Source organism: Anolis carolinensis, chromosome 6 (assembly GCF_035594765.1).
Source record: "Anolis carolinensis isolate JA03-04 chromosome 6, rAnoCar3.1.pri, whole genome shotgun sequence".
NCBI classification, from domain to species: domain Eukaryota; kingdom Metazoa; phylum Chordata; class Lepidosauria; order Squamata; family Dactyloidae; genus Anolis; species Anolis carolinensis.
The window spans coordinates 28,838,489-28,857,181 of NC_085846.1; the positions used below are offsets into that span (position 1 = coordinate 28,838,489).

At 42.4% G+C, this 18,693-nt stretch overlaps 1 protein-coding gene across 14 annotated transcripts in view; it reads right to left on the reverse strand.

Annotated features, from left to right (window-relative positions):
• srcin1 (SRC kinase signaling inhibitor 1) overlaps positions 1-18,693 on the reverse strand; it is a 366,662-nt gene that overhangs the window by 213,423 nt on the left and 134,546 nt on the right. Inside the window, exon 1 of one of the 14 annotated variants that reach the window (XM_062984348.1) lies at positions 13,759-16,916. The exons of the other annotated variants lie outside the window; for them this stretch is intronic. The gene's annotated coding sequence lies outside the window, so the exon portion shown is untranslated. Of the gene's footprint in view, positions 1-13,758; positions 16,917-18,693 lie in introns of those variants that run through there. 14 annotated transcript variants of the gene reach the window in all.

Below are 18,693 nucleotides of genomic sequence, written 5' to 3' on the forward strand. Positions count from 1 at the left end.
GGTGGTAACAGTCTCTGCCAGCTGAGTCAATGATAGTCAAAGGACCACATCAAACAGATATACCCCCCTCCATTTTGTCCCATTTCGCCAGCAAAACAGAAGGTGTGAGGGGCACTTTGTGATAACCCATGCATCCTTCCTCCTTCCCGATCACCTGGGGAAATTGGGACAAGGCACGTTGGTGCCCTGTCCCCATCAGATGGGGGGAAAGGTGGCAAAGTGTGTTGGCTTTTTCCCATCACATGGGGGGAAAGACCCAAAAAATGTGGGTAGATCCTTCAGAGTTACTCAAAAATCACCTTATCGTTGTTGGCAAGGAAGCATCTTGTGACACTTCCTTGCTACTTCAGCCACAAATGGGACGGGGCCAAGCTAGCATCATGTGATAGTGCTCGGCAAGCCCCATAGATGAAGAGTAGCAATGGCCCAATAGCCCCTTGTGATAAGGTGGAAAGTAGTTGACATCGTGGGCAATAGGCTCAGCTTGGGACAGACTAGGATAGAACAAGGTTTTGAGGGAAAGAGCAATGGGTCATGCAATCCATGCAAAACTAACCTGCTTCATTTATGTCTGCTGGAGAAAACTGCACTCAAGATTCAGCTTCTAGTCCAGTTAGCTTTTGTATATGAAATAGCAAAGAAAGCCAACTTGTTCTTTGCAGTAGGAAGCAAAATGTCTTCTAAAGGCCAGACCTGGTAGGCTCTAATGACACCTTCTAATGCTGGTGATGGTCTGGCAAAACTAAGTCCAGACATTTTATTAGATAACTTGTCTGCCAGACTATTTACTGCATGACTTGTCTGCCAAACTGTATCACCAAACAAAATAGAAACTCAAATAATTTCCATTTTTCTGCTTCTGTGCTTCGTCCTCTACTCTGCCAAAAGCTTCTGCAGGCTGCTCCATATTTCAGAATCTCAGATGAGAAACCACTTTCAGTGGTTCACACTGATCCATCAGCAGAGTGGTATCCAGAGAAGCAGGGAAGACACAAAGATCAGAGACCCCAATGACATGGAGCACTGCTTGAAGGGAACTCTCTCATAAGACTAATGGGGCACTAAGTGGTTTCCCATCTATCAGTGCTTGACCCTCACTGACTTACTCTTCTCTCTCACTGAGAGGGTATCAATCAACGTTATTAAGGTACTTCTGCAATAAGACAGCTCAAGTATGGCTCACATGAAAATCAGGATATTCTGATTAATAGAAAAAAGCTCTTCTGTTCTAGAAAATGTATCTTCTGTTTTCCATAATTGCATTCTGAGAGCAAAAATCAAAGTACAGATTAGTTGAATAAATCATGAGTGCAAAATCGGTCTTTCTTTGGTATTTACAGTTTTTGGTATTTACATCCAGGCACGGGAGAAAATTTTCTCAATTTTTGTGACAATATACTATATGACATGTTGTTAAAAGTGATATTTGCCTCACAATTATATAGGATTTGCACTATTTAATTGGTTAAAGACCCAGCAGGGTTCGACTGAGAATGCAGATATACTAAGACTCTTGTGTTCATTAAGTGAAAGCCATTAGAGGCACTAGAAACTACTTATACCAAATTTCATCAAGGTCAGTATAATCTAAATCAGGAGTGGCCGTTATATGGTCCTTCACATTTTGCTAGATTGGCGTGAGCATCCATCACTATTGATAATACTGGGGAAGATTACTGGGAGCTATGGTTCAACAATGACTGGAGAAGCATGACTTTTACTCCTAGACCACATTGACTGGCAGTTTCTCTGTTGTGTTTTATATCTCTCTGAAAATGGCAGGGACTAAAGCTATAACTTTTTGCATGCTTGGCATGTGCTTCACATACACACTTCTTTAGCTTTAAATGGATACAATTATCAAATTTAATTAACTTTTGAAATTATTTTTCTGTATTAAAGCCACTGCTTTATTGTAGTTGAAGGCAAATTGTATAAATGTGAGAGTGGTCATATTTCTCCTCCCCATTATTATTTAGCACAATGGAAATTGAGAAAAGCAATCATGGTAGAAGCCAGAACTTTAAAAACTGAGCTTGAAAAGATGAACTCTTACAAGGTGGATGCCTGTGAAGATGGACACTACCGAAAACCTTGTGATTCAGTGTATTTAAAGGAATACATCTATTACTGTATTTTGAAAATTCTGCTTAAAAACAGAATGTGTGAGATATCCAAAAAGGTGTTATCGAATTGTTCACCTTTGAACATTAACTGGAATTAACTGTGGCAAAAGGTGCGGGACAGCCCACTCAAACCTATATTGTATATAGGTTGGGGATCCCTTACCTAAAATGCTTGTGTTTTAGATAGAAGTGTTTTGGCTATCAGGGGCTTTTTTTTCAGATTTTGGAATGCCTGTATTTGCATATACCACATAATGAGATATCTTCGAGAAGGAATCCAAGCCTAAACACTACATTCTCATACACACACACAGCCTAAAAGCAATTTTATACGACATTTTAATGATTTGGCCACCCATGTGGACAATTTGTGTTTTGGAGTATATTGGATTTCAAAATTCCAGATAAAGGATGCTCGTCTTATATATGACTTCCAGAGTAAGCTATGAATGATTTTCTTGGAGAGGTCTTGAGGAAAATGGTTGGACGAATAGAAAATCCAACACTTTTCCAGCATAGACAGAGGACAAAGAGGCAACGTGACTAAGGGGACTTGTCCAGAGAGGGAAACGATGTGTTACAAGTACGAGAATTATAGCACATAGAATCATAGACTTGGAAAAGATATTAAAGCCACCTAGGCATGGTGTTTTAAGGCTGTAGCAATGCCATTTCTGCAACAACAACAACAAAATTAAGCTCATTGTGGAAACAAGGATGGCTGCTAAAGCTTCAATTGAGACACTTTTTCCCCATGAACACTCTTTTCAGGAATGAATATCCCTTTCTAGTAGATTTCTCTCACTTCCTGTTGTCTCATCCCTGTTCTTAACTATGAGTCATTGTAAGTCACATGTTTGTAACTCGGGCACTTCCTGTACGTGCCTGCTCTCCTAACTATGAATTTCCACTTGGTTAGAATGTATGAGTTATAGTAACAAGAAAATAAAGTCAATCCCACAATGCTGTAGTCTGCCAATGCATAGTGCAGACTATAATAAGTTAAATGGACAAATAAGCAGTCCTTATATAAGACAATGTATGATTCTACAAGGTCTTATTTAGTTTGAGTGTAATGTTTGAGGTTTCACTGGTTTTCCCTATATGGTACCAACATTTCTGGAAATTCTACATCTTTCATAGACTCAGAATCATAGAGTTGGAAGAGACTTCACAGCCATCTAGTCCAAACCCCTTGCCAAGAAGCAGGGAAATCACATTCTAAGCACCCCCAAGAGATGGCCATCCAACCTCTGTTTAAAAGCTTCCAAAGAAACAGCCTCCACCACACTCCGAGGCAGAGTTCCATTGTTGAACAGCTCTCACAGTGAGGAAATTCTTCCTGATGTTCAGGTGAGATCCCCTTTCCTGTAGTTTGAAACCATTGTTCCGCAGCCTAGTCTCCAGGGCAGCAGAAAACAAGCTTGCTCCCTTCTCCCTATGTCTTCCACCTACATATTTATACATGGTCATCATGCCTCCTCTCAGCCTTCTTTTCTTCAGGCTAAACATGCCTAGCACTTTAAGCCACTCCTCATAGGACTTGTTCTCCAGACCCTTGATCATTTTAGTCGGCCTCTTCTGGACACATTCCAAGTTGTTACCATCTCCCTTAAATTGTGGTGCCCAGAACTGAGCACAGTATTCCAGGTGTGGTCTGACCAAGGCAGAATAGAGGGGTAGCATGATTTCCCTGGATCTAGACACTATACCCCTATTTATGCAGACCAAAATCCCATTGGCTTTTTTAGCTGCCTCATCACATTGTTGGCTCGTGTTTAACTTGTTGTCTATGAGGACTTTTTCAGAACTATTATTGTATGGCAACAAAAGTTGTTCCCTGCTGCCCATCCAGTCACTGAAAATGAAACTTATTTCCTGACCTGCCTACTTCCCACGCAGTTTTTTCCGGAGGTCTGTTTCTTAGCCACATTATAGCGTGATGTAATTCTGAAACAAATGTTTCATACAAATGCCACGGTTGTCCACATCACAGAATAACTTAAAACATAAAAGACAGGTCCTTGCCCAAGGAACTAAGAACCTAAATTTAGATGGTGGGGAGAATGCATAGAGATGGAAGTAAGTGGAGATGCAGGCAAGCAGTACAGGGAAATGTTTTTGGGTATGTATGTTGGCGGACAATAGGAGTTTGATAACAGATGAGCTTGGGCAATGCATTGGAGCAAGAGAGAAAAAGAAGTTGATTAAGGAGAAAAGAGACTAAAAACTTCCAAAGTACCAGAGCTAGCGTGATAAACAATTGCCACTTCTGCTGATGCTGAAAAACAATTTTGTCCACAATCAAACAACATTTGCATAATGGAAAACGTCTGCACCATGTTGTTCTGCTCGCTTGCCAAAACTGGTTTTTGTGCTAGCAGAATTTGCATATAATTTTCTACCCTTCCGTTCCCATCTCCCCATTAAAAATACTTGCAATAAGCCAGGGAGGCTTTATGTGGAGACATATACTCCATCTAGCGCACTTTGAATATGAGCAACTAACTGTGAATAGAACAAAAAATAATTGGGTTTAGTTAGTATTAGGCCTAAGGTGCAGAAAAGTTACTTTTTTGGACTGTAACTCCCCTAAGCCAACACAGTCAACTCTGTTGCAAATCAATGCAGTAATTCAACAGAGGTGAAAAATATATTAGGCACATAATTCAGCTTCTTATGCATTATATGACATACGCGTTATACTTTGAGCTTAGTCCACCTAGTCTATGACTTATTGGCTGTTCAGAGTGACAGCAGTTCTCCAAGGCCTCAGGCAATTTCCCCCCTCAACCTTGCAAGTTAAGGTGAAACTCACACTTCAGGTGTTAAGAAATTCTGCAATGTTTTTAAAATTAATTATAGGGACACTGCAATTTTGCTCAGGGCCACATCACATGTACAGCAGACTTTTAACTCTCTGCTGTCCTGTAGTAGACCCAACCCACTGTATTTTAGCCTGGGGAGATGAGGGAGAGTCCACTGGAACCTGCTGGGGATTAGACTCACTTATTTATTTTCTTTATGGCTATGCATGGCATTTTTAGGATACTTCTTCACAGCAGACCAGCCCGTGGGCCACATGTGCCCCTCTAAGGTCATTTACCCAGCCCCTGCCTCAAACATTAGACTTAGGGTCACCCTAAGTCTGAAATGACTTGAAGGCAAACAACAACAACAACAACAGCAACAGCAGCAGCGGCAGCAGCAACAACAACAACGCTAATTAACTTGACTATCTTAACAGTCAAATGCAGGCCTAGACTTCCCGTTGAAATACTGGTAAGTTTATATTGGTTAAAGTTGTTCTTCATTTTAAATATTGTATTGTTATTCCTTTTTTTTTGCACTAGAAATAAGATATGTGCAGTGTGCTTAGGAACTTATTCATGTGTTTTTCAAACTATAGTTCAGTCCAACAGTCTGAGGATGTTTGTGAACACCTGCAGTAGACAATGCCTGCTAAACACTCTCAAAACTGAAAAATATTGTCCGTGCTTAGGGACAGAATTTCAGGCCCATTCATTAACCCTCCCTAAACAAATGACCCCCAGATTTGTGGAATTACAAGTCTTATTATCATTAGCCAGTTGTAGTCCAGCAAACTTCATGGGAATCAAGTTTGGAAAATTTTCTCAAAGATCCTTGCCATTCCCCATGGCTAATAAAACTGCAACAAAAGAGTAAATGCCACAAAACAAACTACATGAAATGAAAACCATATTATTACTATAAATTATTGAGCTGATTTATTTATAGTATTTATATTCCGCCCTTCTCACCCTGAAGGGGACTCAGGGCGGATCACAACGCACATATACATGGCAAACACTCAATGCCAATAGACATACAACATATATAGACAGACTCAGAGACAATTTAACATTCCAGCTTCCGGCTTCATGCTTGATTCCAGCCACAGGGGGAGCTGCCGCTTCACCGTCCACTTGTGAAACCAAGTCCTTGATGGAATACTTATATATAGCGTCTAGATCCAGGGGTATAGCGTCTAGATCCAGGGAAGTCATGCTCCCCCTCTATTCTGCCTTGGTCAGACCACACCTGGAATACTGTGTCCAATTTTGGGCACCGCAGTTGAAGGGAGATGTTGACAAGCTGGAAAGCGTCCAGAGGAGGGCAACTAAAATGATTAAGGGTCTGGAGAACAAGCCCTATGAGGAGCGGCTTAAAGAGCTGGGCATGTTTAGCCTGCAGAAGAGAAGGCTGAGAGGAGACATGATAGCCATGTACAAATACGTGAAGGGAAGTCATAGGGAGGAGGGAGCGGGCTTGTTTTCTGCTGCCCTGCAGACTAGGACACGGAACAATGGCTTCAAACTACAGGAAAAGAGATTCCACCTGAACATCAGGAAGAACTTCCTCACTGTGAGAACTGTTCGACAGTGGAACTCTCTCCCCTGGCCGTGGTGGAGGCTCCTTCCTTGGAGGCTTTTAAGCAGAGGCTGGATGGCCATCTGTCGGGGGTGCTTTGAATGCGATTTCCTGCTTCTTAGCAGGGGGTTGGACTGGATGGCCCATGAGGTCTCTTCCAACTCTACTATTCTATGATTCTATGATTCTACTTCCTCATTCTTCTGTACGCAGCTGGAATTAAATTAGCTTCCCTGCATAGAGCAGTACCTAAATTTTCTACTCGACAGATGCAACTGTCTTTCGGGCTCCATAGGTGAACAGCAAGCTACACTATTAATGGTTGGGAGCTTACTCCGACCCGGGCTAGCTTCAAACTCATGACCTCTCGGTCAGTAGTTATTTATTTGCTGTTGGCTACTAACAGCTGCACCACAGCCCCATCATATTGATGTCCCAATCAAATGGACATTCTAAGGTTTTTTTGCTGCAAAATCTGAGAAGCTCATGCATATTTTTAAAATCTCCCTGCTCAAAGTGCTTTCAAATATTTTTAAATTATCCATCAAAAATTTAGTACAAAAATTTAGAAGTTAAAAGACTTTGACAAACAGCAAATGATGCAATTAAAACTTCAGCTGGGAAAGTATTCGATTCTATTGTAGTTGATCCTCCTATAGCTGTTAGTGCCTGCCTACAACATGGAAGGTAAACAGCAGCTACCTCCCTAATCTTTAGCTAGTATGAATGAATAGTATCAGAGAACAGAGAAAAAAGAAGGCAGACAAACTTGCCCGATCTGCTTGTGCAGCATGTTAAAAAAACAAAAACATACCAAAATGCAAGTAATAAGAAAAGTGAAGTGTGGTTAAAGAAAATGTCATCTCTCAGCGCATTTTGGAAAATGCCTTCAAGGTCATCCCTGGATGCATTCTTGAAAAAGACTCCAATTGATTTCTAGAGAGTTCAAAACATTTTTTTCTTTGCTTATGCAAGGTTTACCTGACCTGGTTGTTTCATTTCACATGTGCATATTGTTCGTTTTAGCTAAAAGGTTTTTTGAAACATGCTAAAGTATTGTTCTTTTTTTTTGTAGTGCAGAAATCTATGCCTATTCTCTCCATGTTTTTCTGGCTCTGGTACCAAACTTTCTGTTGCAGGAGTAACACCTATGAACACAGCTACTTTGTGAACTGAAGTACATCTATAATGATCAAACATTATTCATTCTGCCTAATGGCAGGGACAGCTGTGGTCCAGTACAGCACTTTGGGGCTTAGAACAGATTCACATAGAACAGTAGTTCTCAACCTTCCTAATGCCGCGGCCCCTTAATACAGTTCCTCATGTTGTGGTGACCTTCAACCATACAATTATTTTTGTTGCTACTTCACAACTGTAATTTGGCTACAGTTATTAATCATAATGTATATATCTGATACGCAGGATGTTTTTTCATTAACTGGACCAAATTTGGCACAAATACTCGATGCATCCACATTTGATACTGGTAAATGATTTTGTCATTTGGGAGTTGTAGTTGCTGGAATGTATAGTTTCCCTACAATCAAAGGGCATTCTGAACTTCACCAGCAATGGAACTGAACCAATCTTGGCACACAGAACTGCCATGACCAACAGAAAATACTGGAAGGGTATGGTGCTGGGATTTATAGTTCACCTACAATCAAAGAGCCCCTTGAACTGCACCAATGATAAAATTAGGCCAAACTTCCCAAAGAGAACACCCATGACCAACAGAAAATCCTTGTTTTTGGCAACCCCTCTGGCACCTCTCTTGTGACCCCCCCCCCCGACCTCAGGGGTCCCGACCTCCAGGTTGAGAAACACTGATAGTGAAGGATAAATGGATCAGCCATGAGTGTGTTTATTCAGATTCACTAAGGCCCCTTTCCACACAGCTGAATAAAATCTCACATTATCTGCTTTGAACTGGAATATATGGCAGTGTGGATTCAGATTACCCAGTTCAAAGTAGATATTGTGGGATTTTCTGCCTTAATATTTTGGGTTATATGGCTGTGTGGAAGGGCCCCAAGTTCCATATTGCATGTGTACAGAGGTCTGCAGGTTTATCCTACTAGAAATGAAGCAGTGTCCATGGAGTGCAGTGGAGGAAGAACTATGGGATATCGCTGCTACAAGCATTCTCCCATATGAATCTGCCTAGGAAGGCATGCTGCAATGCTCCCAGGGAAGACAATAATGCTCAGATCCCCCACCTCTCTCTTTTTCTCTCTCTTACCCCTATAGATAGACCATCAGCATGCGGTTTTCTTCCCTCTAATTACACGCTCCAATGGTGGAACATGCCAGCTCTCCTGACTGCTAAAGAGAATTATTTTTAAAGGTCCTTTGTGCAAACTATAAAACCAGGCAACTGTGGTGCTACTTCTAGCCTTTTTTAAAACTATTATTTCCCACAAGTCACTCTTATCAGTAGGCAAGCTTATCATTCCAAGTAGCAGGAAAGCCGGAACAAATGACACCCTCAATGCTTCCCTGTCTGAAACTCACTGGGATGGCTGTTTGAAGTAAGCCTTGCAGGGGGTAATACCAGCTGCAGGTGAAATCTCAAGATAGAAATGTAACCTATGCAAGAATTTCTCTTTCTGCTGCTCCCTCCCTCTTGCAGCATATATGGTCCAGGCATCTGCTGTAGGAAGATAAAGGCGTAGCTCAGTGGTTCACAACCCTTCATACGTGTTCCTCATGTTGTGGTGATCCCCAACCATAAAATTATTTTTGTTGCTACTTACTTCATAACTGTAATTTTGCTACTGTTATTAATCACAATGTATATATCTGATATACAAGATGTATGTTCATTCACTGGACCAAATTTGGTACAAATACCCAATATGCCCAGGTTTGAATACTGGTGGATTTGGGGGGATTGATTTTGCCATTTGGACGTTGTAGTTGCTGGGATTTATAGTTAACCTACAATCAAAGAGCATTCTGAGCTCCACCAATGATGGAACTTCACCAAACTTGGCACCCAGAACTCCCATGACCCACAGAAAATCCTGAAGTGTTTGGGGGGATTGACTTTGACTTTTGGAGTTGTAGTTCACCTACATCCAGAGAGCACTGTAGACTCAAACAATGATGGATATGGACCAAACTTGGCACAAATACTCAAAAAAAACCCCACCATTAATAGAATTGGGTCAAACTTCCCACACAGAACCCCCACGACCAGCAGAAAATACTGGTCTTTGGTGATCCCTCTGACATCCTCCTTGTAACCCTGCAAGGGTCCCAACCCCCAGGTTGAGAAATACTGGTGTAGCTCAAGATAGATGAAAATAAATTTGTAACCTTCGAGGTGGAAGGAGAATACAGCACCCTAGAAACTCTGCATGACTGCAAAATAGTGTGCTGTCCTTGTGGACACATATGAGGAACATTCTTCCCAACAGGGCTGCCCATTGACCTGCTTCTGGCAGAGACTTGGCTTTTATGTCATAAAACAGGTGGGTAAATTTTAACCTTGCAGATGTTTTGGATCAAAGCTCCCATCATTATTTCACATTGATTCCCCCGGTTGGGCATTTTGGGAACTGGAGGCTAAAATATCTAGAGGAACGAAGGCTGGCAAGCAGAGACATGGGAAGTGAACCATTTCGTAGCAGAGAAATGAGAGCAGTTGGAAAAGCGCCCCACCCCATCATGTAACTGTAGAAGACACACAAACCCTATTGAGAAAACAGAACACATTCTTAAATCCTAAACCAGGGTTGGGAATGTTGGACTGCAACTCTCAGGAACTTTATTCACAATAGTGAAAGTTGAAGAATGCTAGGAATTGCAGTCCAAATAAGAGCTAATTGATTCCCATCCTTTCCCAACTAGAAAAGAGTATGTGGGATTCCAAGTGCCAACTCAAATTTTAGTTCTTTACCAATTTCCTAGGTCTCGTGCTTCAGCAGCCAGATTTTTGCACTAAGAAAGTTGAATTCAGTGCATTTGTATAAATTATGCAATTGTACAAAATATGGATTTATTTCACTGTTTTTTCCTCCATCAATTATCTATGGAAAAACAGATTAAACAATAGAAGACATTCAAGGCCCATCTTTGGATGACAGCAATAGTTGTTCAGCATCCTTCATAGATTTCCTTAGCAATCATGAAGCATATGCATTTTGATTTGGAACTTTATTACATAAGGCAGGCAAATTGATATTGAAGTGGAACCTATTGCATGATGTCATGCACATCCCCTTTCTGATCTGCCTTCTCCTTGTGATTAATTCATCCCTCATTCTTGATGGATATAACCCATTAACAGCTCATAACTCTGCAATATTCCCATCAGCTACCATGTGTGATGGGTCCATTCCACTTCTGTGTCTGCTTGCCAACAATAAAGTGACCACAGGAGGGGCAGATTCTCCTCCTCTTCCACTCCCCCTTGCTATTCCGAAGTTATTTTGTGTCTATTTAATATTCTTGGTTATATTTTCCTTTTTTGGTTAATCATTGCTGAGAATGCAAAATTGCTCCAGAAATATACAAAATAACCAAGCACCAGAAGTGCTTGGTTATTTTGAGTGGCAGAATTATGAGGGAATGCGAAAGTATAGTCTTGGAACCATGGATTGGTGCATCGGCGCAATTGTGCCAATTAAGAAAAGTGTGATAACAAATATGCTCATACTAGTATGTATTTGCTATCTATGATAGTGCAACTGCCATGGAATAGGGGCTTAATGTGATAAAGTGCTTAAATTATGACATGTTCTTGAACAAATGCAACTGTGCGATGGACTGTAATAGGAAAAAGTAGAAGAAATTATAAATCCTCTCTGATATTCCACTCTAACACTTGTAAATCAGGTCTTTATACTCACTGTCCCCCAAGCCTTTGGCCAACTCCACAATTTTAAAATTCAAAAATCAAAACAAATTTGGTAAAGATACGCTAACCTGCCCTGAGTGGTACAGCGGGTAAAACCACTGAGCTGCTGAACTTGCTGTCCAAAAGGCTGGTGGTTCGAATCCTGGGAGCAAGGTGAGCTCCCGCTGTTAGCCCCAGCTTCTGCCAACCTAGCAGTTCAAAAACATGCAAATGTGAGTAGATCAATAGGTATTGCTCTGGCAGGAAGGTAACAGCGCTCCATGCAGTCATGCCAGCCACATGACCTAGAAGGTGTCTACGGACAACGCTGGCTCTTTGGCTTAGAAATTGAGATAAGCACCAACCTCCAGAGTCGGACACGACTAGACTTAATGTCAGGGGGAAACCTTTACCTTTACCTTTACCTACTATGCTAACCTGCCACAGTTTTGTGATTTGCTTTGGGCATAGAAATACACATTTGAATATTTGGATTCAGAGAGCCAGCATGGTATAGTGGTTTAAGTGTTTGCCTAGGACTGGGGTTCAAATCCCGACGCAACCATGAAAGCTCACTGGGTGACCTTAGGGAAACCACTCTTTCTCAGCCTCAAAGGAAAGTAATGCTAACCCCTCTGCCCAAATCTTACCAAGAAAACTCAATGGTAGGTTCACCTCAGGATCACCAGAATTGAAAATGTCTTGAAAGCACACAACACCATATATTTAGAATTTAGAATGTGTATCCTTCAGAGATAATCTGGAAAATTTGCACATATTCAGTACAGATGCAGTCCTACCAGTAGGACTAGCCATTCACATGGTAGATTTGGGTACCAGTAAAAGTACTGGAGATATAGACTTAACCTAACGTATGTAATATATTGGGCTTGTCCAATAGTACTTCTCAGTGAACTATTACTCATTGGAAATGATGGAATGGGGGAAGGTGCCATTTGAATATTTCACGCTAGACACCCAAAATGTTGTGGGTGTGCCCTGGAGTGAAACAGGCTCCATTTCACATTAGGAACATTACTTCACATGATAGAAGCATAGCAGACCACTTGATAGGCTCCAGATTTGGGGCAAATATCTTGCAACTGAAGCAGTGACCTCATGCTGAAGCTGACTGCTGTTGAATGAATTGCTGCTATCACAATGTTAAGGTCATAAATAACACAGAAGCCTGAATGCACAGATTGCCCATCTACCTTCCATTTTTCTCATACCAGCCTTCAGCTTCCTGCCTAAATATAACTCCCCCATTCCACCTCCTCACGTGGAACTGTCCACCTTTGCCAACTTCTCCTCCCCCGATCCCTTCTAGCTGCCAAAAGCTCTTAGAGTCCCATCATGCTCTATGAAGAATGGCAAGTTGCCCAGGGCTCTGCCCAGCCTACAGACCACCCTCACTAGGCTCAGCATCAATCTCAGTGGCTAATGGCCAAGTTCTATGCGCAATGCCAGAAGTGATTTGAGTACCAAAGAGATGGGCATTCTCCCCCTCTGCCCCGACAATGTAACAGAAACACAAAAAGAGGGGGAAAGGAGAAGCATTTCAGTCTCTATTCCCTCCCCCTCCTCCAACAAGAGTGGGCTTAACCTCTCCAATGCCAGAGGGATGGCATGGGCTGCAGTGCTTTTCCAAAGACTATTCAGCCTCAGGGTTGCATGCTTCAAACGCCAGCAAATACAGAGGTTCTTCATACATTCTGTCTTGAATATGTATCTGTTCTCTGCAATCTATAGATGCCACTTTCAGCATTTTGAGACATACTTGCAATGCCAGCAATTCCCTATAGCAATTATCCATAAGAGAAAAGAGATGCAATTTGTAATTTGTGGAGCAATGCTTATATGGGCTAATTGAAAATGGCGAAGATGATATTTTGTGACATAGATAGGCAAAGGTGTGGCCCTGTTCTTCAAGAGCCCTGGCCATGCTAACTAGGAATGAAGGAAGTAAGAGTTTCCTAAGATTTTGATTTCCTTTCCACCAGATGTTGAACACAACTGCAAATGCTCTATTACTGGTTTAGTGAAAGCAATAGTGGCAAGGTGGAGCTGGGCTGCAACGCCCCTTCTGTCCCACCAAATTCTGTCCCCAGGCAGCCATTTTATGCCAGATGAAGGGCGGAGAGAGTAGTTGCCTAGCAATAAACTACACCCCAGAAAGTCCTCGTAGTTTTTCATACCCCACTTAGAACAAAACAACTGACTGGGTTGAAAAGTGGAAACAAGAGATGTATGAATGAATCACACTGGGAAAGGTATAGTAAAGAGGTAGGTGAAGGGTGGGGGGGTGGGAAAGCAGGTTGAAAGATATTAGTACAAGCACAAAGGCCTAAATTTGTCCAGAGGGCTAATTAAAACATTTCCCTTTCTCCTTACCCTGTAGACAATTCAGGAGGAGCTCCAAGCAAGATGGCTCAATGCCACTCCAACTGTTCCCAAGTTGCAGCCCACGGGGATGACGAAAGGTTTTGTCTTGAAAGAGTCAATCCAAAGTCAGGAACAAAGCTGAAGCAACACCAAGATAAAATCCTTCCAGAAAAGGAATTGCATCGGAGAGCTTAACTGAAGCAGGTGATGGATGAAAGCTCTCCTGTACTGATTCATCCATTCAGTACCCGTTTACCTGCAGTAAAGGCAGATTGCCTATTCTGTGGAAATCACACCTGAGGATGCTACCGGGTACAGAAAGGGAATGCAGCGTGGAGCCCGCTTTCTCAGAAAGATAAGTGGCAGGTCTTTACATGAGAAAACAGGACAGGTCACGAAGCGTCTTCCTCCTTCCAAAAAAGCAATCACAGAAAACCTGGCTAGGTCCGTAGTGCTGCCAATGCCTCACTGGCAGCTGCTGACACCACCAGGATGGGGAGGGGTCCCAGACTGGACATGATTGCAGCCTTGCTCAAATCACACCCACCCAGTTGGGTGCTCGCCTGAGGATTATCGGAAAAGAGAATCGCTCAAACACAGTTTATTACTGCAGTTCCATAAATCTTCACGAGGCAAGGCAAAGTGAGACAGGCAGCTGGGCCGTGAAAGGAAGCAACAGCACTCAGCAGAGCATGAAAAATAGCCAGGGAGAGCGATCATCTAGAAATGGACTAAGAGAGGGTGGGGGGAGAGAGACCTGCTATCCGAAGAGAAATTGCACTGAGGGGTGGGGGGTGGAGAAGGATGAAAGAGCATCAGTGGGGGGTGGGGGAGCCCTCAGAGTGATGAGAAGCATCTTCTAGGTCCAGCCATTAAAGAACGACGGAAGAGAGGCATGCTTCTGCTACCCCAGAACTGCTGCAGCTGTCAAGACGTGAGCCTCTCCACTCTGCATACGCAGTGCCTGAGGAAGATGCAAGCCATTCGCTGGTTCGCTGGAGTTTCCCAATACAGAGCTAACCCCTTCCACTCCATGCTGCCAGTGAAGCCAAGACCTGTGTTCCTCCCACCCCCTGGCTCCCACATGCTCCATCTTTACACACAATCTTGCTGCACTGATTATACTGCTGAGTGTTTTAAGCTGGGGTTCAGACCCCAAATACAATTTCACAACAGGAGTGAGGGGAGGGGGTTGCCACCAATTATTTGAAAAGGAAGGTGATGAAGAACCCAAAAGCTTAGATATATTTTGCCCCAAAGAAATGATAACAGCAGAATCTGTGCATTGGCGTCATCATCAGTGATTGAAAAGAGATATTAGATTATGTAAGATGAAAAAAAGTAGGATAATGTAAGAAAAAAACACTGTTTCAGTTGAAGAAATGGGCCAGCACCAAGTTGCAAAGAATAAGGGGAAATTATTCTTGGAAGGGTAGGGACCACGACTGGGTAGAACTCTGGGAGAGACCCAAGTGGGCCAAAGAGTTCCATTCTCAAGTCTCATTCCAATCCATAGATCAAGGAGAACAGAAGCTAAAGATACATAAATGGGAATAGTTACCTTTTTGGATTACAACACTCAGAGCCCTGCAGAAGCTGGAAGAGTTTTGAGGGCCACAATATAAAAAGTAACTTTTCTAAACTCTTCCAGTAACAGTACCATGCATAACCACAACTAAATTCAGCAAGTTCGATTCTATGTATATACTTGAGTATAAGCCAAGTTTTTCGGCCCTTTTTTATGGCTGAAAAAGTCTCCCTCAGCTTATAATCAAGTGAGGGTCCTGGCCAGATTATATTCGGGTTGGCTTATACTCGAGTATATAGGTAATCAGAGCTGGACAGTCTTATCTTATTAAAGTCTTATTATTACAGTAGTCTCTCACTTATCCAACCTCCACTTATCCAACGTTCTGTATTATTCAACGCAGTCGGCCTTTTAGTAGTCAATTATTTTTAGTCAATGTTTTCAATACATTGCAATATTTTGGTGCTAAATTCATAAATACAGTAATTACTATATAACATTACCGTGTATTGAACTGCTTTTTTCTGCCAATTTGTTGTAAAACATGTTTTGGTGTGTAATTTGTACAATCATAATGTAATTCAATGTTTTATAGGCTTTTCCTTAATCCCTCCTTATTATCCAACATTTCACTTATCCAACGTTCTGCAGGCCCGTTTAAGTTGGATAAGTGAGACTCTACTGTATCTCAAATTAGTTTTATGTAAATATTCAAAAACATTTAACTTACTGATGCCTGAATTAATGTAATTTTGTTGTTCTCTATTTTTATTTTTGAAATTTACCAGTAGCTACTGCATTTCCCACCCTCATCTTATACTCGAGTCAATAAGTTTACCCAGTTTTTTGTGGTAAAATTAGATGCCTTGGCTTATATTCAGGTTGGCTTATACTCGAGTATATATGGTATCTGAATCTCATAGAGGCAATGGCTTGCTTTTCTACTACACGGCATTAACTCAACATTGCTAAATTGGCTGTCTTACAACACATTACTATTATAGGGAACAGTCACTCTGCTTCTTTTGCATGCAATCAACTTCTGAGCACATTGTCCCTGCCTTGATTCCTCCTCGCTACTTACAATCCCACCTACCTTCAACATGTGTACATGCCTTTAGATGAGAAGAACATTTAACTCATCTGATGAAGTGGATTGTAGTCTATGTAGGCTTACATCATACATGCAGTAGCCTTCAGGCCCCCACATGACGCTTTGTTGTTTTTTAGCAGGATATGCAGTAGTCATATAAAGCCCCATGCGTGGCAAGTCGAGTCTCTTTTCCATTTAATGTGAGGAAAAGGTCAGAGCCCTGAAGGCAGCAGAGTCTTCTATTTGCTTGGAGGGAAACCTGTCAGTTCTGTGTGCCTTCCTTTGCGTGACATAGGCGAACAGGGAAAGAAGGAAGTGTGTGCAATGTAGAAACAGCAAGCAAACCCATCCACCCAAAAACAATAATAACCAACCAAGCAGCACTGAAGGCAGTGCTTTAAGTAACAAAACACAATGTCTCTTCCTCAAGGGTCTGCAGGTGGAAAAAGCTGGTTACACTCAGGCCGGAGGTAGAAGCATTGTTCACTGCCGGGGAGAAAGCTAAAAGGGATGAACCTTATACTGTATAAGCATATGATCACACCTGAATTTAAACAGATACTTTAAGGAACTGTAATGATGATATCATGATGAGAGGGTTTTTTTAAAGTGTACAACAAACATAAGACTTCCACACTTACATGTTTTGTGCACATACAGGGCCGGTTGGACATATGAGGCTGCTGAAGCGGCGGCCTCGGGCGCTGGCCGCTAGGGGCGCTGTCGAGGCGTCGACAGCAGCCCATAGCGCCACAGCAGAGATCGCCCAAACCTCCCTTCGTTCCTGGACGCGGCCGCAGCTCGCCCTGGCGACCTGCGGCCGCGTCCAGGAAGGGAGAATTGGGCGATCCCTGCTGTGTGCACGCACACAGCAGAGATCGCCCAAACCTCCCTTCGTTCCTGGACGCGGCCGCAGCTCGCCCTGGCGACCTGCGGCCGCGTCCAGGAAGGGAGAATTGGGCAAGGAGGAGGCAAGTGGACAATATCAACAGAAAGGAGGAAACCATGAAAATGAACAAAATCTGGCAAACAGCATTTTAAAACTCTAAAATCAGGACAGTAAATAAAGAAACAAACTCTGAAAACGGGAATTCCAGACATGAAACAACCAGGTAACACCTCCCAACAAAGGATTCCCACAGGTAGGAATCAGCCAGACCTTGAAGCTGCAAGGCTTTTCACTGCTAATCAAGGTGATTAATTGCAACATTCACACTTGCCTCCAACGGACAAGAATTCTTTCTCGCACCCTGGACCTTCCACAGATGTATAAACCTCTCTTGCTTAGTTTCCAACAGACCTCACAACCTCAGAGGATGCCTGCCATAGATGTGGGCGAAACGTCAGGAGAGAATACTTCTGGAACATGGCCACGCAGCCCGAAAGACATACAACAACCCTAAAGGGTAAATGTTTTCCTCCTGACATTAAGTCCAGTCATGTCTGATTCTGGGGTTTGGTGCTCATCTCCATTTCTAAGCCAAAGAGCCAGCGTTGTCCGTAGACTCCTCCAAGGTCATGTGGGATGACTGCATGGAGCGACGTTACCTTTCCGCTGGAGCAGTACCTATTGATGCACTCACATTTGCATGTTTTTGAACTTCTGGGTTGACAGAAGCTGGGGCTAACAGTGAGGGCTCACTCTGGTCCCCCAATTCAAATCTGCTGCGGCCTTTCAGTCCAGAATTTCAGCAGCTCAGCGCTTTCACACGCTGTGCCATCAGGGGATATTATTTCCTAAAGGTTGTGAATATACAATATTTCTGATTGGTTTTTTTTTGTCTGTTTGAGGCAAGTATGAATGCTGCAATTAGGAAAAATGATAAGGATGTAAAGGCCTTGCAGCTTTAAAGCCTGGCTGTTTCCTCCCTGAGTGAATTTTTTGTTGGGAGGTGTTAGCTGGCCCTGATTGTTTCCTGTATGGAATTCCCCTGATTTCAGAGTGGTGTTCTATGCGATATGTTATGTGCTTCTGCCGTCTGTGGCCGTGAGAAAACAGAGCATTTACCAGACTTTGATGATGGGAATACTTTGTTGGGAGGTGTTAGCTGGCCCTCTCACGATATATTGAAAACATTGACTACAAAAATGCGTTGGATAATCCAGAACATTGGATAAGCGAGTGTTGGATAAGTGAGACTCCACTGTAATTACTACATAGCATTACTATGCATGGAACTACTTTTTCTGTCAAATTTGTTGTCCAACATGATGCTTTGGTGCTTAATTTGTAAAATCATAACCTATTTTGATGTTCAATAGGCTTTTTCTTAATCTCTCCTTATTATCCAACATATTTGCTTATCCAACGTTCTGCCGGCCT